A 20,859-nucleotide genomic window follows, 5' to 3' on the forward strand; every position below is an offset into this window, starting at 1 on the left:
AACAACACATTAAAAAGATCATACTTCATGACCAAGTGGGCTTTATCCCAGGGATGCAAGGATTCTTCAATATCCACAAATCAATCAATGTAATACACCACATTAACAAATTGAAAAACAAAAGCCATATGATTATCTCAATAGATGCAGAGAAAGCCTTTGACAAAATTCAACATCCATTTATGATAAAAACTCTCCATAAAGCAGGAATAGAAGGAACATACCTCAATGTAATAAATGCTATATATGACAAACCCACAGCAAACATTATCCTCAATGGTGAAAAATTGAAAGCATTTCCCTTAAAGTCAGGAACAAGACAAGGGTACCCACTTTCACCACTACTATTCAACATAGTTTTGGAAGTTTTGGCCACAGCAGTCAGAGCAGAAAAAGAAATAAAAGGAATCCAAATTGGAAAAGAAGAAGTAAAACTCTCACTCTTTGCAGATGACATGATCCTCTACATAGAAAACCCTAAAGACTCCACCAGAAAATTACTAGAGCTAATCAATGAATATAGTAAAGTTGCAGGATATAAAATCAACACACAGAAATCCCTTGCATTCCTATACACTAATAATGAGAAAATAGAGAAATTAAGGAAACAATTCCATTCACCATTGCAACGGAAAGAATAAAATACTTAGGAATATATCTACCTAGAGAAACTAAAGACCTATATATAGAAAACTATAAAACACTAGTGAAAGAAATCAAAGAGGACACTAATAGATGGAGAAATATACCGTGTTCGTGGATCAGAAGAATCAATATAGTGAAAATGAGTATACTACCCAAAGTAATCTATAGATTCACTGCAAACCCTATCAAGCTACCAATGGTATTTTTCACAGAGCTAGAACAAATAATTTCACAATTTGTATGGAAATACAAAAAACTTCGAATAGCCAAAGCAATCTTGAGAAAGAAGAATGGAACTGGAGGAATCAACCTGCCTGACTTCAGGCTCTACTACAAAACCACAGTCGTCAAGACAGTATGGTACTGGCACAAAGACAAAAATATAGATGAATGGAACAAAATAGAAAGCCCAGAGATAAATCCATGCACCTATGGACACCTTATCTTTGACAAAGGAGGCAAGAACATACAATGGAGAAAAGACAATCTCTTTAGCAAGTGGTGCTGGGAAAACTGGTCAACCCCTTGTAAAAGAATGAAACTAGAACTCTAACACCATACACAAAAATAAACTCAAAATGGATTAAAGATCTAAACGTAAGACCAGAAACTATAAAACTCCTAGAGGAGAACATAGGCAAAACACTCTCTGACATAAATCACAGCAGGATCCTCTATGACCCACCTCCCAGAATATTGGAAATAAAAGCAAAAATAAACAAATGGGACCTAATTAAAACTAAAAGCTTCTGCACAACAAAGGAAACTATAAACAAGGTGAAAAGACAGCCTTCAGAATGGGAGAAAACAATAGCAAATGAAGCAACGGACAAAGAATTAATCTCAAAAATATACAAGCAACTCCTGAAGCTCAATTCCAGAAAAATAAACAACTCAATCAAAAAATGTGCCAAAGAACTAAACAGACATTTCTCCAAAGAAGACATACAAATGGCTAACACACGAAAAGATGTTCAACGTCACTCATTATCAGAGAAATGCAAATCAAAACCACTATGAGGTACCATTTCATGCCAGTCAGAATGGTTGCTATCCAAAAGTCTACATGCCATAAATGCTGGAGAGGGTGTGGAGAAAAGGGAACCCTCTTACACTGTTGGTGGGAATGCAAACTAGTACAGCCACTATGGAGAACAGTGTGGAGATTCCTTAAAAAACTGGAAATAGAACTGCCATATGACCCAGCAATCCCACTACTGGGCATACACACCGAGGAAACCAGAATTGAAAGAGACGCATGTACCCCAGTGTTCATTGCAGCACTGTTTATAATAGCCAGGACATGGAAGCAACGAAGATATCCATCAGCAGACGAATGGATAAGAAAGCTGTGGTACATATACACAATGGAGTATTATTCAGCCATTAAAAAGAATACATTTGAATCAGTTTTAATGAGGTGGATGAAACTAGAGCCTATTATACAGAGTGAAGTAAGCCAGAAAGAAACACACCAATACAGTATACTAATGCATATATATGGAATTTAGAAAGATGATAACGATAACCCTGTATGCGAGACAGCAAAAGAGACACAGATGTATAGAACAGTCTTTTGGACTCTGTGGGAGAGGGCGAGGGTGGGATGATTTGGGAGAACGGCATTGAAACATGTATATTATCATATGTGAAACCAATCACCAGTCCAGGTTCGATGCATGATACAGGATGCATGGGGTTGGTGCACTGGGATGACCCAGAGGGATGGTACAGGGAGGGAGGAGGGAGTGGGGTTCAGGATGGGGAACACGTGTACACCCGTTGTGGATTCATGATGACGTATGGCAAAACCAATACAATATTGTAAAGTAATTAGCCTCCAATTAAAATAAATAAATTTATTAAAAAAATAATAAAAGTTCCTACTAGTCAAAAAATAAATAAATAAAAATGCTGTATGCATCCATGCACCAACTGACTCCTACCAAAGAAACAAACGTATATCCCAGGTCATGTAAAGGAAAGAGTTCTGGAGCTATAGGATCAGTTGTTGGTCGTATTACAGATGAAGGCTAGGAACCTCAGATAATCCACACCACCTGTATTGAGGGTCCTAGCTAACATATGATCAAAATATCACACCCAAATCTGAGTTGATGCTCACCTGGTGCTCGATACTGTGTTAAATGCTTTACAGTCATCATCTCAATTCATTTTCCTAGAAACTCTATTAGTAAGATTCTATCTTATCAGCCTGTGTTGTAGATTAAGCAACTGAAGGTCAGAGAGAAGTAAGTGACTTGCCAAGGCCCTGAAACTAGTAGATGATGGAGTTGGGATTGGAACCAGATATTCTATCTCATGGGGGAAGGCAATGGCACCCCACTCTAGTACTCTTGCCTGGAAAATCCCATGGACGGAGGAGCCTGGTGGGCTGCGGTCCATGGGGTCGCTAAGAGTCGGACATGGCTGAGCGACTTCACTTTCACTTTTCACTTTCATTGGAGAAAGGAATGGCAACCCACTCCAGTGTTCTTGCCTGGAGAATCCCAGGGATGGCGGAGCCTGGTGGGCTGCCGTCTATGGGGTCGCACAGAGTCAGACACGACTGAAGCAACTTAGCAGAAGCAGCAGCAGCCTATCTCATACCAGAACCCTTAACCTCTCAACACCTGTCCTCAGAACCATCCAGAGAGCGCATGCTTCACCTACATCATCCCTTTTAATTCTCCTCTTATAGTCATTAGTGGTAGATATTTTAATCCCTGTTTACTGCTGAAATAACTGAGTCTCTGAGAGATCTAAGAACATGTCCAAACAACCAGAGGTCTCCTACTTCAAAACCTAAGCATTAAGCACTAGGTCACACTCTCTCTCACAGATTCACAACCAAGATTCAGTCTCTCCTCCAAGTCCTTCCTTCCTTGGTTTCTCCTTCTGCAGAAGAAAGGGAATCTATTGCCTACCTTGAAAATCTTAATGGCTTTTACAGAGATCAAAAGAGATTCAGTGTAAAAGAACTTTGGAAAGTATAAGGACTCAAATTTGCACCCATATTTCAGCTAAGTTTCTTTATCAAGTATAAACTATTAGAAAATACCATATCTCTCCCATTGGTGTTTGAATGCTATGAGTAACAACACATTCCCTCTTCTCTGTTCATAGCAGAACTCATAAACTCATAAACTTATTCCATTATCTAGCCTTTTCCTCAGAGAAGGCAATGGCAACCCACTCCAGTACTCTTGCCTGGAAAATCCCATGGACAGAGCCTGGTAGGCTGCAGTCCATGGGGTCGCACAGAGTTGGACATGACTGAAGCGACTTAGCAGCAGCAGCAGCAGCCTTTTCCTAGATAGTCCTGTACTTTGAAGCTAAGCTGACTTTATCTCCAGGTTCCAGGGTGGACTCTGATAGCTCAAAGTCAATCAAAATCATCACAGTCCCCTGGACATAGTGATTCCTTCTGTTAACTTTGGCTTAAGGCAAGCAGCACATTCATTCCTCTGAGTAGGGGACTTAAATAAATACGGGCTGATGAATGTGTCCTGATGACATGGTAGCCAGATGTGAAGTGGGAAACCAGGGTAGCCATTGTCCACCACAGTACTAACGTCATCACAAGTGGAAATGAGACAGACCTGAGACCTGGGACTCTTACCTGCAACTCTGCAAAGCTTGCACCTGGACACACCTATCCTCAAACAACAAAATACAAAGAAACTGTATCTCAGCCACTATGGAAGATGGTATGAAGATTCCTTAAAAAACTAGGAATAAAACCATAATATGACCAACAATCCCACTCCTTGGCATATACCCTGGGGAAACCAAAATTGAAAAAGACACACGTATCCCATTATTCACTGCAGCACTATTTACAATAGCTAGAACATGGAAGCAACCTAGCTGTCCATCGACAGATGAATGGATAAAGAAACTGTAGTACATATGCACAATGGAATATTACTCAGCTATAAAAAGGAACACATTAGAGTCAGTTCTGATGAGGTGGATGAACCCAGAACCTATTATACAGAGTGAAGTGAGTCAGAGAAAGATAAATAACATATTCTAATGCACATATATGGAATCTAGAAAAATGGTACTGAAGAATTTATTGCTGAAGGGCAGCAGTGGAGAAAGACAGAGAATAGACTTATGAACATGGGGAGAGGGGAGGAGAGGGTGAGATATATGGAATGAGTAACTTGGAAACTTATATTACCATATGTAAAATAGATAGCCAATAGGAATTTGCTGTATGGCTCAGGAAACTCAAACCAGGGCTCTGTATCAACCTAGAGGGGTGGGATGGGGAGGGAGATGGGAGGGAGGTTCAAGAGGGAGGGGATATATGTATACTGATGGCTGATTCATGTTGAGGTTTGGAAGAAAACAAAATTCTGTGAGGCAATTACCCTTCAATAAAAAAATAAAAAGAAAAAAAATGCAAAGAAATTGCATTAGACAAAAAAAAACAACTGTGTGCATGAACAGTTGGGGCCAATTTCTGGATACAAAGACAAAAAAAAACCCAACTGCCATTGGGAGCAAAAAAACTTTCTATACCCTTCTCATAGGTAAGTATTTTTAGGACAACTTCATTCAAATTAGCATATATAGTCTCCAATTCATCCTTGCTATAGAAGTCACAAGTATTATTTCATCCAACTAATTTGTTTTAAAAAGCAATCTCCTCCCTCCCTTCTTTCAACCCCCATTACTGTCTCATTTTTCTAAAGCACTAACATTTTATGGCTTTTGTGGGCAGTGGTGGGGGAGGGAGGCATTTCCTAGCATAAGTAATGAGCTCCTAGTTGTGTTTCCACTCAGAAAAGGCAAGGACTGCAGGTGAATAACTAACATGTATTTCACAACTGAACATTTATTAGGCATAATTTCCTCCCATCAATTTGTTCTAAATTTCATCTTGCTTTGTGAATTTCAAGAATCCTTTCTTTCACCAGAAAGCACCACTGTGGAAGCCTCTATATTTTTCCTTGTAAAATAAAAAATGTGATCAAAATCAAATAATGTGCTTTTTAGTAAGAAAATGTTATTGTCAAAGAACTTTGAACTCACCAAAGAAAGACATTTTTTCCATCTCCTTAAAAGAGGAGTTTTGAGATGAAGAAAATAAAACAGGTGTGTTTCCTCCACTCCAGAACTAGCCCTCACACAGTACTCAGATTTCTCTTCTGTGCCTTTTTCCAGTTTTGTATTTCCTAGGTGGCCTATTAACCTTACTTGGAACCAGGAAAAAACTAATTTCCATTAACTAGCTCCTAGTAAATTGTCTCCTTAAATGCTCTCAAATCCACCCCTTCTTTTATCCATCACAACACCTGCTACCACATTTCAAAGCCCCTCCGTTCTCACCTAGATTACTCAACAGCCTTCTCACCATTTTCTACACCATCCTATTTCTCCCTCTTACAGTGTCTATGCCTTATTCCTGCTGGAAATATCTTTCTAAAAGGCAAATTTGATGTAAAATTCCTATGTGAAACCTCTCAACAGCTGTCTTATCATCCAGATAAAATTCCAACTTTATGGTCTGGTGTCAAGACCCTTGAGGATCTGGTGCTAATGCGTGAACAACCATGTGCCTGGCCGCTCCAGTGATGTATCTCTGCTGCATTACAACTTGTTCATTGCAGTCACTGTAATGGGTCTCTGACAAAATAGAGTAGGGCTGAATTTTGAAAGAAAAGCTTTTTAATAAAATAAGTTCTTTTTCCCATATATTTTTCTAAAAGTTTTTCTTTTTGTAGGTTTTTAAGTCCTTAGCCTTGATTTTCACGTAAAGTAGGAATCTGTCATTATTGTCTTTCACACGAGCAAACTAGTTGAATCAACGGCATTTAACCAACTAATACCCTTAAAGTGGACATTTTCAATTTGGGGATTTTTAAAAGAGATCTTAGAAAGGTTTTTTGAGGTTAAGCAAGCAATAGTCCATTAAAATTTGACCCCAGCCAGTTTTTCAGTGTAGAATGGATTTCTTAAACAAAATACAAAAAGCACAATTGATAGATTTAGCACATTAAACTTCATCAGGAGGCACTATGAACAAAATGAAAAGATCGCCTATAGACTTAAAATATACATTCATCACACATATATTTAACAAAGGTCTAATATAAATGGTATGTAAAGAACTCAAATTAATTTTTAAAAAGAACAAAACAACAACAACAACAACAGAGACATGGGCTAAAGTTTTTCAAGAGTTTTAAGAGACCACTCGCAAAAGTGTCAACCTAGCAACCTGTTTAAAAATGCTCAATTTTCTTAGTCATTAGGATATACAGGATAAAAACACAAGAAAATATCCTATATGCTTAGAAGTTGAAGAGGGTATGTTTCATGTCATATATTTTTACTAAAATTAACAACAAACAATGGAAAGCAGCAGAAAAGAAAGGCAAATAATGGAAGTCTATGGAGACGGAATGCTGGTGAGGATGGGACACTGGTTAACCCTTGTGCTCTGCTGATGAGAAGGTATGCAGTAGAGCTATTTTGGTACAACAGACCTTACCTTTGTTGCACTTAATGGATCACTGCTAGGGGGCCTGGGGTTGTGGGGTTGTGGGGCTGCGGATCTGGCTTAGGGTCTTGAACCTGGAGCAAGATATGTTTACAGAATGAGCAACACAGGAGATGAAAAAGGATGCAATAAAGAGTGTGCGCTCAGTCGTTTCAGTCGTGTCGAATCCTGTGCGACCCTGTGGCTGTAGCCCTCTGTCCATGGAATTCTCCAGGCAAGATACTGGAGTGGGTTGCCATTTCCTCCCCCAGGGGGTCTTCCTGACCCAGGGATCAAACCGGCATCTCTAAAGTCTCCTGCTTTGGCAGGCAGGCTCTTTACCACTAGCGCCACCTGTGCACTGGAAGGGTCCAGTGCAAAGAGTGTCTAGAAGAGCATGAATCCACAGAGCTCTACAGAGGGCCAGGACCGGACGTAGGCCAAGAGCTCTAAACAGGTAGACGGACAGAGCTGAAGTTTCCCAAGCCATTGTTTGACCTCAGGAAACACAAGAGCAGGCTCCACCCTGACCCTTGGACATTCTGTAACACTCACGAGGCAAGTGGGGTTGATGAGAATTGTAGGGCTCCCCAATAATTACAAATTGCATTTTTCATCAACCTGGTAGTGTGGAAACTCAGTTCTACTGAATTCTATTTATTAATAACAATGACAACAAATGGGACGCTTTTTACATATCTTGTTTGCACAGTGCTAAAAAAAGATTCATAAAACCTTCTACATTAGAAATTGTCGAATGTAAGAACTGGTGTGGTGAAAAATCCACCTGCCAATGCAGGAGACGCAGGTTCCCTCCCAGTGTCAGGAAGATCCCCTGGAGGAGGAAATGGCAACCTGCTTCAGTATTCTTGCCTGAAAAATCTCATGGACAGAGGAGCCTGGCGGACTACAGTCCATGGGGTCACAGAAGAGTCAGACAGGACAGAGTACTGACTGACTGACGGACACAAATGAATCTGATCCAGGAAGCTATGTGATTCCCAAAATCACAAACGCAGGACCACAAGTAAAGAAGCACCCAGCTATTTCATCCAGCACTGTTTCCACAGCCACAGGGTGCTTAGCTGGAAAAGAACAATGTTCTAAAAATTAAGGGCATCTCCAAATATTTTAAAATGAAAACAGCCCACAACACAAAATTGTTCTGTTGCAGTAGAAATGAAGGTGGAGCTCGCTTGTCTTCCAAAGCAAACGCTGCCTCATACTGCCCTCTGGTGGACTGGAATAAAAATGCCTCCAGTCAATCCTGTTATTTTATTAAATTAAAAGTGAGCTTGAAACTGTCAGATCAAATATAAGAAATGAGAAACAAAAATACTTCTGTTAAAATTCCAGTCCTCTCTGGGCAGCTGTATAGCTATAAACCATTTGGTTTCATGGCTATTATCGTAAGGAAAATGGTTATTAATGTAGACAATTTTAGATATACACACACACACACACACACACACACACACACACATATATATATATATAAAACCAAAGCACTCGGCTTGCTATTGCCCTGAAACTAACACAATATTTTAAGTCAGTTATACTTTCAATAATAGTAACAATAGGACCTCCCATATAGGGTGTTGTATTTAAAGGAGAAAATCTACATGAGTCCTTAGAAAAGTGTTGGATACCTAAGAGCTCAATATAGAATTTATTCTTCTTATTGTTGATTTTATTAGCATTTTGATATATTTTCAAAGAATAAATTTGTATGCACATTAATAGAATCTTTTAGAAAAATTATCAAGGAATTGTCTTAGAATGGTTTGATTATGTGCATAGCTTTGCATGTTCTTTGACATCTATAAGCTGATTAAATTGCCTTAACCTTGGTTTTCTGTGTGTATACCTTAACATTCATTTTCCAATTATAAAAACACCTTAAATATCCTCTCACCAGTGATTTTAATGCTATCCTTTTTCACTAAAAACTAAAGCAGAGGAGTCACTTGCTTTAAAACGTATGTGTAGAGAGAGAATGCCTCATTCTCTTTCCTGAGAAGACCCTCAGGAACATCAGAGTCTATGCTGTAGTATGTATCACGTGGGAGATGTTCTAAGTCTTCACCTTCTCGTGAGTCAGCCGTCTAAAAGTCAACCCACCTTAACACAGTAGTGATTTCTTACTTCTGGTCTGGGGGTCACTTCTGACCCACTCCTCAGATAACCTTGTTCCCAGGGCCAGGCGCATCTCTCCACGTGGTCGCACATCCTCCAGTGGGTGCGCTGGGCTTGTCACATGGTGGCAAGGGTTTCCTAACAGCCAGCAAGGGCAAACCCCAAGACATAAACACACCCTGCCAATGCCCATTTGCCAAAGCAAGTCACAGAGCCAAGCCCAGGCCCCGGTTTCCGGGGCAGAGAGGGAAAGTGGCAAAGTTATTCAGTAAGTCCCCTACATACGAATGAGTTCTGTTCTGAGAGCAAGTTTGTAAGTCCAATTCGTTCATAAGTCCAACACAGTTAGCCTAGGTACCCAACTAACACAATCAGCTGTATAGCACTGTACTGCAATTAGTTTATAATACTTTTCACACAAATAATACATTAAAAACAAACACAAACACTAAACCAAACAATCTTACAGTACAGTACCGTGGAAAGTACAGTAGCACAACAGCTGGCAGACAGGGACTGGCGTGGAGTGAACAGGCAAGAAGAGCTACTGACTGATGGAGGGAGAGAGGTGGGAGATGGCAGAGCTGACAGATAGTCAGAAAGAGCAGATGGAGGGCCAGCTGCAATGTCACTCACATCTGGTGTTGATGTTAGGAAACAGGTTCTGGTTCCTTGCTGGAACCAGATGCTAGTTGGCACCTTTGAAAGTTCCCAACTTGAAGGTTTGTACATAGGGGCTTACTGCACTACAAACAGGTGTGTGCAGGCTAGGAGAAATTTGTGGACACTTTTTGCCAACTACCACACTGCCCAAGTCTCAGGCTCTGAGAGTACTGGGCATCTAAGCCCGCCCACAAAAATCACAGCCTCAGTGGTAGTAGCAGACATACTCAGTGCTTTCCAGGCATCTCCCACATCGGTGCCCTGGGACCAGGCTACCACTGATAGTAAGAGAAGATTATTTTAGGGAGGAGACTAAGACAAAAAAAGAAAAAGACTCAAGTCCCTATTTTGCAGCTAAACACCATTCAGTTGCCTTCATTGGGAACATGGGCTCAATATTTCTAGATATTCTTACTATTCCACAGATGGAAGAAACCTGGATTTTTATATAAAATCTGATATTTAAGTGCTGACAACTAACTGAATTTCTTAAACTTTGTGCAGAAGCAAGTACATTCTCTGGGGGTTGGGGAAGATCAGATGCTGTCCTTGACTCTTTCCTGCTAAAACTAAGTGACTTATGTCAGTGTGGACTTGGGACCACTCTCTTCTTTTTAAAATGTATGATGCAACATATATAAGCTGTTCACACAACTCAACATCAAAAAAAAAGCCTGATTAAAAAATGGGCAGAACTAAACAGACATTTTTCAAAAGAATAAATGCAGATGGCCAACAGGCACATGAGAAGATGCTCAACATTGCTAATTATCAGGGAAATGCAAATCAAAACCACCAGATATCACCTAAAACTTAAATACTAGTCAGAAAGGATGGCTATTATCCAATAAAAAATCCCACAAATAACATATTTGGACAAGGTTGTGGAGAAAAGGAAACTCTTGTACATCACGGATGGGAATGTAAACCGGTGCAATGTAAACGATATAAACAATGTAAACCATGGAAAACAGTACGCAAGTTTCTCAAAAAACAAAAAATAGAACTACCATGTGGCCCAGAAGTTCCACTCTTGAGTATATATCTGAAAAACATTCATTCAAAAAGATACCTGTACTCCAATGTTCATAGCAGAATTATTTATAATTGCCAAGATAAGGAAGCAACCTAAATGTCCATCAACAGAAGAATGGATAAAGAAGATGTGGTGTGTATGTACACATGCATGCACACACAATGGAATAATAGTCATAAAAAAGGAATGAAATCTTATAATTTGCAAGAATGGATGGATTGACTTCAAACACTTTATGCTAAGTGAAGTAAGTCAGAGAAGGACAAATACTGTATGATATCACTTCTCTGTGGAATCTAAGAAAATACAACAAAAGAGTGAATATAATGAAAAATAAGCAGACTCACAGATACAGAGAACAAATTAGTGGTTACCAATGGGAAAGGGTTTGGGAGGGAACAGTATATGGGAAAAGAAAAGAATTATTATGGGATACTATGAAATCATGTGAGAAACTTTTTAAAATTGTAAACTATAAAATTTAAAGAATCTTTCATTCAATTAAAAAAACAACTTACACAAAATTAAAATGTATGATGTACAATGCAGGAGGAACCCCAGAGCAACAGCTCTACTTGCCAGGAAGGGTGAGGGGAAGTGCGTCAAAGACTGAATGGGGCTCTTCAAATTCAGTCTTTTGTGGCATTTGCTACAGGAGGCCTGGATCACAGTAATTTGTGCATGGATCTGAACATCAGATGGACTGACTTTGCTGCTTACCAATGTTCTTCTGTTTTACTTGTTAATTTTAAATTTCTTTCAAGAACTCAAAAGCACAACTCAGAACCAGTCTGTTCAGGTTGAAATCCCAGCCTTATCACTTACCAGCTATGCAAATTTGCATAGCTTACCTTACCTATACTAACAGTGCACTCTACATATAAAGATACAAAGCAGTTTTTCTCTGGGTCTTATTCATTGTATGCATATCTACTTTCCTCATTATACCCTGATTATCTATAATGTTAACAATACTAGAAAATATTTACAAAGCTTTTATCCTTTATTATGTAAGTTGAGCAGTTTTTGTGCATTGTATCCATTAACACTCATGACAACTATATAAAACAGCCTTCTTTCTATTTCCATTCTATAGATGGAGAAACTGAGCTCAACAATTGAGTAACTTGTACCCAGTTTCCACAGTTGGCGAATTGGTAATGTCATCATTTGAACTCAAATAGATCAACTGCAAACATGGCTACTCAAACTGGGATCTGCAGACCCTTGCGGGTATTCAGGAACATACTTTTCAGGTTTTCACATTCATCTCTAAATTTTTTAAATTTCATGTCCAGTTTGGTTATCCCAGAACACTGACTTCCAGCGTTTCTTGACTACCTGGATGACCCCTTTCTATGCAAGTATTATTGTATAATACTTCTGTAATGGTTCTATATAAGTAATATTTATTGTATAATACTTCTGCATTACTTTATAATACTGTATAATACTTCTACACAAGTATTACAGTATAATACTTTTTACACAAGTATTACTATATATAAGATCATGGCATCTCGTCCCATTGCTTCATGGCAAATAGATGGGGAAACAATGGAAACAGTGACAGACTTTATATTTTGGGGTTCCAAAATCACTGCAGATGGTGACTGCAGTCACGAAATTAAAAGACGCTTGCTCTTTGGAAGAAAAGTTATGCCCAACCTAGACAACATATTAAAAAGCAAAGATATTACTTTGCCAACAAAGGTCCATCTAGTCAAAGCTATGGTTTTTCCAGTAGTCATGTATGAAGTGAGAGTTGGACTATAAAGAAAGCTGAGTGCCAAAGAATTGATGCTTTTGAACTGTGGTGTTGGAAAGACTCTTGAGAGTCCCTTGGACTGCAAGGAGATACAACCAGTCCATCCTAAAGGAATTCAGTCCTGAATATTCATTGGAAGGACTAATGCTGAATCTGAAACTCTAATACTTTGGCCACCTGATGGGAAGTCCTGACTCATTGGAAAAGACCCTGATGCTGGGAAAGATTGAAGGCAGGAGGAGAAGGGAATGACAAAGGATGAGATGGTTGGATGACATCACCAACGCAATGGACATGAGTTTGAGTAAACTCCAGGAGTTGGACATGGAAGCCTGGTGTGCTGCAGTCCATGGGGTCACAAAGAGGCAGACATGACTGAGCAACTGAACTGAACTGATTACTGTACAAGTATAGCTCAGGTCTTCCTTGATAGCTCAGTTGGTAAAGAATCCACCTGCAATGCAGGAGACACCTGGAGAAGGGAAAGGCTACCCACTCCAGTATTCTGGCCTGGAGAATTCCATGGACTATATAGTCCATGGGGTTGCAAAGAGCTGGACACGACCGAGTGACTTTCACTTTCATTACTGCATGGTTTTTGTGCCTGCATTCACACCTGTGCTTATGCTTACCCCGGCACCTGGTTGTACCATTTCAATTGTCACAGGCTACTGAGAAAACAAAAGAGGAGTCAACATGCTAATGTCAAACTCAAGCCATGGGAAGGACAAACAATATCACAAAACCAAGGTGCCTTGGTATTATTAATGGAAAAGAAAAGTGGTGGTAGACATCATGGCCCACAGTATGGGAGGCATGCCAGGTCAAAAAGAATTCCCACCTCAGAATCACTACCATATATCCCACCTTTGTTTCAGTAAAGCAAGTTTCATTTCCCCCATAAAACTGTTAATTTGAATACTGTTCTTTTTTTTATAATTAATTTCCAATTGCATTTTGGTTTTATGGTTTTATCTAAGTTCTAAGCATAAAAATAGGGGACTTCCCTGGTGGCTAAGTGGTAAAGAATCTGCCTGCCAATGCAGGAGATGTGGGTTCCATTTCTGGGTTTGGAAGATCCCTCGGAGGAGGAAATGGCAACCCTTTCTAGTATTCTTGCCTGGATAATCCCATGGACAGAGGAGCCTGTCAGGCTACAGTCCATGTGGTCACAAAGAGTTGGACAGGACTGAATAACTAAGCATGCATGCAATCAAGCATTAAAAAAATGTAGATTTATGCTTTCACTTATAGTAAGCAAAATTGTAATAAAAAATAAAGTAAACCAGATAAGATTTTTTTTTTTTTTCACTTAAAAACAGTCAGCTTCATTCTTAATTGTAAGAACATGGAACATAATGGAATGGTTTAGGGTTTGGGTTCTAATGTTACCCTATGGGACTGAGTTTCAGCTCTAATACTTATGAGCTGTGTGACCTTGGACAAGTCACTTCTAAGATTCAGTTATATAATTGATTAAATAGGAGAAATCAGATTGCTGTGAGAACAAAATGATACAGTAAGTAGTTGTACTTAGCACAACAGAACTGACTATAACTGATAATGTGGACAGTAGAACACGCAGATATAATTGCCCAGAGAGTAAATGGATTCATTTGTAGACTTAGCTGCATGGCTCACCTGACTGTGATTCTGAGTTGAGAATTTACTCGTTAGGAGGAGAGAATTCACTTCTTGTACACCAGAGCCTGTCGCTCATGAGATGAGAGGTGCAATCATTGTGGTTTATAGGCAGCCATTTAATTTCTTAGAACATTTTTATTTTTAAGAGTAACTTTCAAAACTCTGGGATTGCTTCCAGTCAGGTAATTAGATTCGTTTCCCAGAATTCATTTCTTATTTCCAACTAAACGCACTTTTTAAAAACTCATCTTCTCTTTGCATGTCTTTGTGGTCCAGAAAAGAGGAAATTTACTGCAAATATTACTTTATTTCATTAGAGAATCAGCATCCTGCAATAATTTCAGAGGAATAAAAATAATATTTATAAGAAATAATGTGATTCTAAAACATCAAAAATATTTGATTGAGACAATGACAGTTTCAAAAATTGTGTAATAATATTAACCACTATGCCAGTGGACAATGTCTTAAGTGAAAGAAACCTAGCCACTTATTGCCAATGCTGTGTAGTAAAAAGGCCATGCATTTTAGGCTTAGACAGTTTTAGTTTTGAATCCTAGCTTGACTGTTAGGAGAGAAAACGTGGAAAAAAAAATTCTTTACCTCCTTTCTCTTGATAGCTTTATTTCCAACTGACAAGGAAATACCATTTTGATGGCATAAATTTTAGCAATTTCTACTCCTTTTCCTTCTACCTTCTCAGAAGGAACTTCTGATCCAGTAACCTGTTGAAGCTATTTCAGAGTATTTGACATGGTACATTTCACTCATTCATATATTCTTTTTTTGGCAAATAATAATTGATCAACTGCTATTTGCCATGTATTCTAATAGAGGCTGGAAGTTTTACTGGTGGGAAAAGGAGACAAGTTGCCTGCTCTCAAGGAGTTTGTCTTTCATTGGAGAAGTGGAAAATAAATACAGAAATAAATAGTTAAGCAAGATAAATTCAGACCTGAGTGTGTGCTAAGCATGATGCTAACAGACCTAGTCCATAAACAGAGAATGAAGTCTCCACTGAAAGGCTACTTTAATCAAGATGGCCATAGAAGTTCTCACTAGTTAGGGAAGTCAAGAGTTGAAGAATAAGAAGTTGCTGGCTGTGTGAAGGATCTGAGCAAAGAGATCCTACACAGCAAATGTAGGAGCTGTGATGAAGGAGCTTGGGAAAAATCAAGGATCAGTCTACACAGTGGCTGAGGCACATTAAGTTGGTGACTCAGGAGAAGATAATGTGAATGAGTCAGATCACATCAGATCAAATAAGCTACAGTTCAGTTCAGTCCAGTCACTCAGTCATGTCCAACTCTTTGCCACTCATGGACTGCAGCACACCAGGCCTCCCTGTCCATCACCAACTCCTGGAGTTTACTCAAACTCATGTCCATCGAGTTGGTGATATCATCCAACCATCTCATCCTCTGTCGTCCCCTTCTCCTCCTGTCCTCAATCCCTCCCAGCATCAGGGTCTTTTCCAATAAGTCAACTCTTTGCATGAGGTGGCCAAAGTATTGGAGTTTCAGCCTCAGCATCAGTCCTTCCAATGAACACTCAGGACTGATCTCCTTTAGGATGGACTGGTTGGATCTCCTTGCAGTCCAAGGGACTCTCAAGTCTTCTCCAACACCACAGTTCAAAAGCATCAATTCTTCGGTGCTCAGCTTTCTTTATAGTCCAACTCTCACATCCATACATGACCACTGGAAAAACCATAGCTTTGACTAGATGGACCTTTGTTGGCAAACTAATGTCTCTGCTTTTTAATATGCTGTCTGGGTTGGTCATAGCTTCTTCCAAGGAGCCAGCGTCTTTTAATTTCATGGTTGCACAGAATTGAAAGAGACACGTGTACCCCAATGTTCATCGCAGCACTGTTTATAATAGCCAGGACATGGAAGCAACCTAGATGTCCATCAGCAGATGAATGGATAAGAAAGCTGTGGTACATATACACAATGGAGTATTACTCAGCCATTAAAAAGAGTACATTTGAATCAGTTCTAATGAGGTGGATGAAACTGAAGCCTATTATACAGAGTGAAGTAAGCCAGAAAGAAAAACACCAATACAGTGTACTAACGCATATATATGGAATTTAGAAAGATGGTAATGATAACCCTTTATGCGAGACAGCAAAAGAGACACAGATGTATAGAACAGTCTTTTGGACTCTGTGGGAGAGGGCGAGGGTGGGATAATTTGGGAGAATGGCATTGAAACATGTATAATACCATATGTGAAACAAAACACCAGTCCAGGCTCGACGCATGATACAGGAAGCTTGGGGCTGGTGCACTGGGATGACCCAGAGGGATGGTATGGGGACGGAGGGGGGAAGGGGGTTCAGGATGGGGAACACTTGTATACCTGTGGTAGATTCATGTCGATGTATGGCAAAACCAATATAATATTGTAAAGTAATTAGCCTTCAATTAAAATAAATACATTTATATTAAAAAATAAAGAAAAGAAAAGTGGCTTTCTACAAAAAAAATAATAAATGCATATAATGCTAAAACTGGTATTTATCTGAAGATGGTAAAACTTCTTATAATAAATATATACAATATGTGAAAAAAAATAATAATTTCATGGTTGCAGTCACCATCTGCAGTGATTTTGAAGCCCAAAAAAATAAAGTGTGTCACTGTTTCCATTGTTCCCCCATCTATTTGCAATGAAGCAATGGGACTGGATGCCATGATCTCAGCTTTCTGAATGTTGAGTTTTAAGCCAACTTTTTCACTTTCCTCTTTCACTTTCATCAAGAGGCTCTTTAGTTCCTCTTCACTTTCTACCATAAGGGTAGTGTCATCTGCATATCTGAGATTATTGATATTTTTCCTGGCAATCTTGATTTTAGGTTGTACATCATCCAGGCCGGCATTTTGCTCAATGTACTCTGCATGTAAGTTAAATAAGCACGGTGACAATATATAGCCTTGACATACTCCTTTCCTGATTTGGAACCAGTCTGTTGTTCCATGTCCAGTTCTAACTGTTGCCTCTTGACCTGCATACAGATTTCTCAGGAGGCAGGTCAGGTGGTCTGGTATTCCCATCCCTTGAAGAATTTGTAACGCTTTGTTGTGATCCACACAGTCAAAGGCTTTGGCATAGTCAATAAAGCAGATTTTTTTCTGGAACTCTCTTGCTTTTTCAGTGATCCAGCAGATGTTGGCAATTTGATCTCTGTTTGCTCTGCCTTTCTAAATCCACCTCGAACATCTGGAAGTTCACAGTTCATGTACTAATGAAGCCTGGCTTAGAGAACTTTGAGCGTTACTTTGCTAGCATGCGAAATAAGTGCAATTGTGCTGTAGTTTGCACATTCTTTGGCATTGCCTTTGGGATTGGAATGAAAACTGACCTTTTCCAGTCTTGTGGCCACTGCTGAGTTTTCCAAATCTGTTAGCATATTAAGTTCAGCACTTTAATAACATCATCTTTTAGGATTTGAAATAGTTCAGCTGGAATTCCATCACCACCACTAGCTTATTCATAGTGCTGCTTCCTAAGGCCCACCTGACTTCGCATTCCAGGATATCTGGCTCTAGGTGAGTAATCATACCATCATGGTTATCTGGGTCGTGAAGATCTTTTCTGTACAGTTCTGTGTATTCTTGCTACCTCTCTTAATATCTTTTGCTTCTGTTAGATCCATACCATTTCTGTCCTATATTGTGCCCATCTTTGCATGAAATATTCCCTTGGTATGTTCTAAGGAATTCTAATTTTCTTGAATTGATCTCTAGTCTTTCCCATTCTATTGTTTTCCTCTATTTCTTTGCACTGATCACTGAGGAAGGCTTTCTTATCTCTCCTTGCTATTCTTTGGAACTCTGCATTCAAATGGGTATATCTTTCCTGTTCTCCTTTGCCTTTCACTTTTCTTCTTTTCTCAGCTATTTGTAAGGCCTCCTCAGACAACCATTTTGCCTTTTTGCATTTCTTTTTCTTGGGGATGGTCTTGATCACTGCCTCCTGTACAAAAATGTCATGAACCTCCATCCATAGTTCTTCAGGCACTCTATCATATCTAATCCCTTGAATCTATTTGTCACTTCCACTGTATAATTGTAAGGGGTTTGATTTAGGTCATACCTGAATGGAATTTGGATTCTATTCCAAGTGCTATTGGAAATCACTGAAGGATTCCACTCTGGGGAGAGTAATAGGATTGGACTGCTGTGTGGGGAATACATTGTAAGGAATCAAGAGAGGGAAACCAGTTAGAAGTCTATTATCACAGTCCAGGTAACAGATGATGGTAGCTTAGACTGAGGTTACACAAGAGAAGGTGGAGAGAATGAAATTAGAGGGAAGTGAATGGAGTCAGTACATGATCTAGAACTAGGATGAACAGAACCATTGTGAAGTATTATTCCTTCAGTGTCTTTAATACTCTCAATTTAAAAATGGAGTAAGGATTACATTGCCCTGTTGTTCTTGTCTATTTCACTAAGACCCAGAAGAGCGAGAGTACATTATTTGGCTCTGATGGCACAGAGTGCTAAACTTTTTATATCATCCAAAGAATACACACATCTGTCTAGAGTTCTGAAACATGCTTCTGCTCTCTAGGGCCTTAAGAGCTAAAACAAAGCACATTTACAGAAAGAAAAAATTCAATGAACATGTTGGCCACAAAAAGTTTTAGAAGGATTATAAACTAAAGGAGCAGTTGTATTTGTTCAGACTTTGATATGTGGAAATTGGAGACCATGTCTTTTAGAGTAGTAGGTAGAAGTTGCTTTCTGTTTATTCAATTCTGAAATATTCCAGTTTCCCTGGTATTTTGAATAAGAAGTCTGTGTGTGTAAGCATATTCTTATAAATTTTCTCTAAGGAGCTCCAAGCTCACCCCATAAGTCAGAACACAGAAAATCAAGACACTGATACAGAACGCAGGAGTTAACTGAGAGATATTAGTGTGTCTGTGCTTGGAAACTTTTATATCACTATAAAAATAAAGTGCAAAACATTATAGTTTATTCTAAACATTCAATTTGTATAACTTTCAAATAATAGTTTGATCTAGACTTTTGAATGATAAGCCCTTCAAATTCAACTTAGACATTATCCACAAAATAACTATTTGCTCAAGAATGCGGTGAAACAATGAAACATAATTTTCAGCATTAACACATTCAAAAAAATTATTTTGTATAAAAGCACTAATAGTTCCTCTATCTTTTGTTGACAAACATCTTGATAATAAAAATAAACTTTTTAATCTCATCTTTTTCTTATTGCTTCAAAACAGTGATGGAACTTTAATTTATAGAATTCACATACTTGTTCAGAGAAACTAAAGCAAGTTTGTGTGTGTGTGCACATGCTAAATTGCTTCAGTTGTGTCCAACTCTTTGCAACGCTATGGACTGTATCCCACCAGGCTCCTCTGTCCATGAGAATTCTCCAGGCAAGAATACTGGAGTGGGTTGCCATGCCCTTCTCCAGGGGATCTTCCTGACACAGGTATTGAACCTGCGTCTCTTATGTCTCTTCCTTTGGCAGGCAGGTTCTTTACCACTAGTGCCACCTGGGAAGCCTGTCTGGATAGCACTAAAAGGGCATGTATACTGCAGAATAGACATGCTGCTTGCATGGGAAGACAGATTTGGGTATCTAACTGCAACTGCATCTCCCAGGTCCCCTGTCCAGATTTGCAGTCACCCTCCTTTACTGACCACATTTTGGGCATTGTGACGTGCTCTTCGGACAACTGGAATACAGATTCCTCTAGCAGCCCCATTTGTTCTTTGTCACAAGGAGAGGTTATGCCCAAAGACAGCTGGCAGCCAGAGGTAATCAGTCTTGAGGTTTTGTCCATCCAGGACTTGACTCAGAGGACATGAGGAGTGGGAGTGGGGATGGGAACACATTGCGATGTATTAAACCCCTTCATGACTATGTTCAAGAGTGTCACAGTGGTGAGGCTATACAGTCCACGAGGAAGATCTTGATACAGATGAAGAACCAGATGCTCTCAGAATGGGAACACTAACTTTCTGATTTTCCCACAGTTAGAATATAGCAGGTCAGAGACCAAACCTGCCCTTATAATTGCCTATTCTTTTCACTACTGTTCATTCCTTCTCTTGATGCAATAAGCTTAAAAAATAATCCAGCGACACAGATCCCAGGAGTCTTTGGGGATTCACGCTTGTCAGTTCATGTTTCTAGCTTTTACGTGTTGAATGACAATCTGTAAGGTTATGTGATGCAAAAAGGTCATGTAAACCAGTTTGCCTCTTTCCTTTTTCAAAAGCATCCATGTATCGCACAGTGACAGAGTGGGAATTAATTACAGTTTAGCTGTTTGGTTTGATAAACTGAGGCAGTGGATAAACCTTTATCCCTCTTCCGAAACCAGGTGGCTGTAAGCTTTCTGTTCTAGTCACTATTTTGATTAATAAAAGTGAACATTTCCTCTTTAGTGCACAACCATGCAGAGGCAGACACGGC

Source organism: Bos indicus, chromosome 7 (assembly GCF_029378745.1).
Source record: "Bos indicus isolate NIAB-ARS_2022 breed Sahiwal x Tharparkar chromosome 7, NIAB-ARS_B.indTharparkar_mat_pri_1.0, whole genome shotgun sequence".
Classification (NCBI taxonomy): Eukaryota; Metazoa; Chordata; class Mammalia; order Artiodactyla; family Bovidae; genus Bos; species Bos indicus.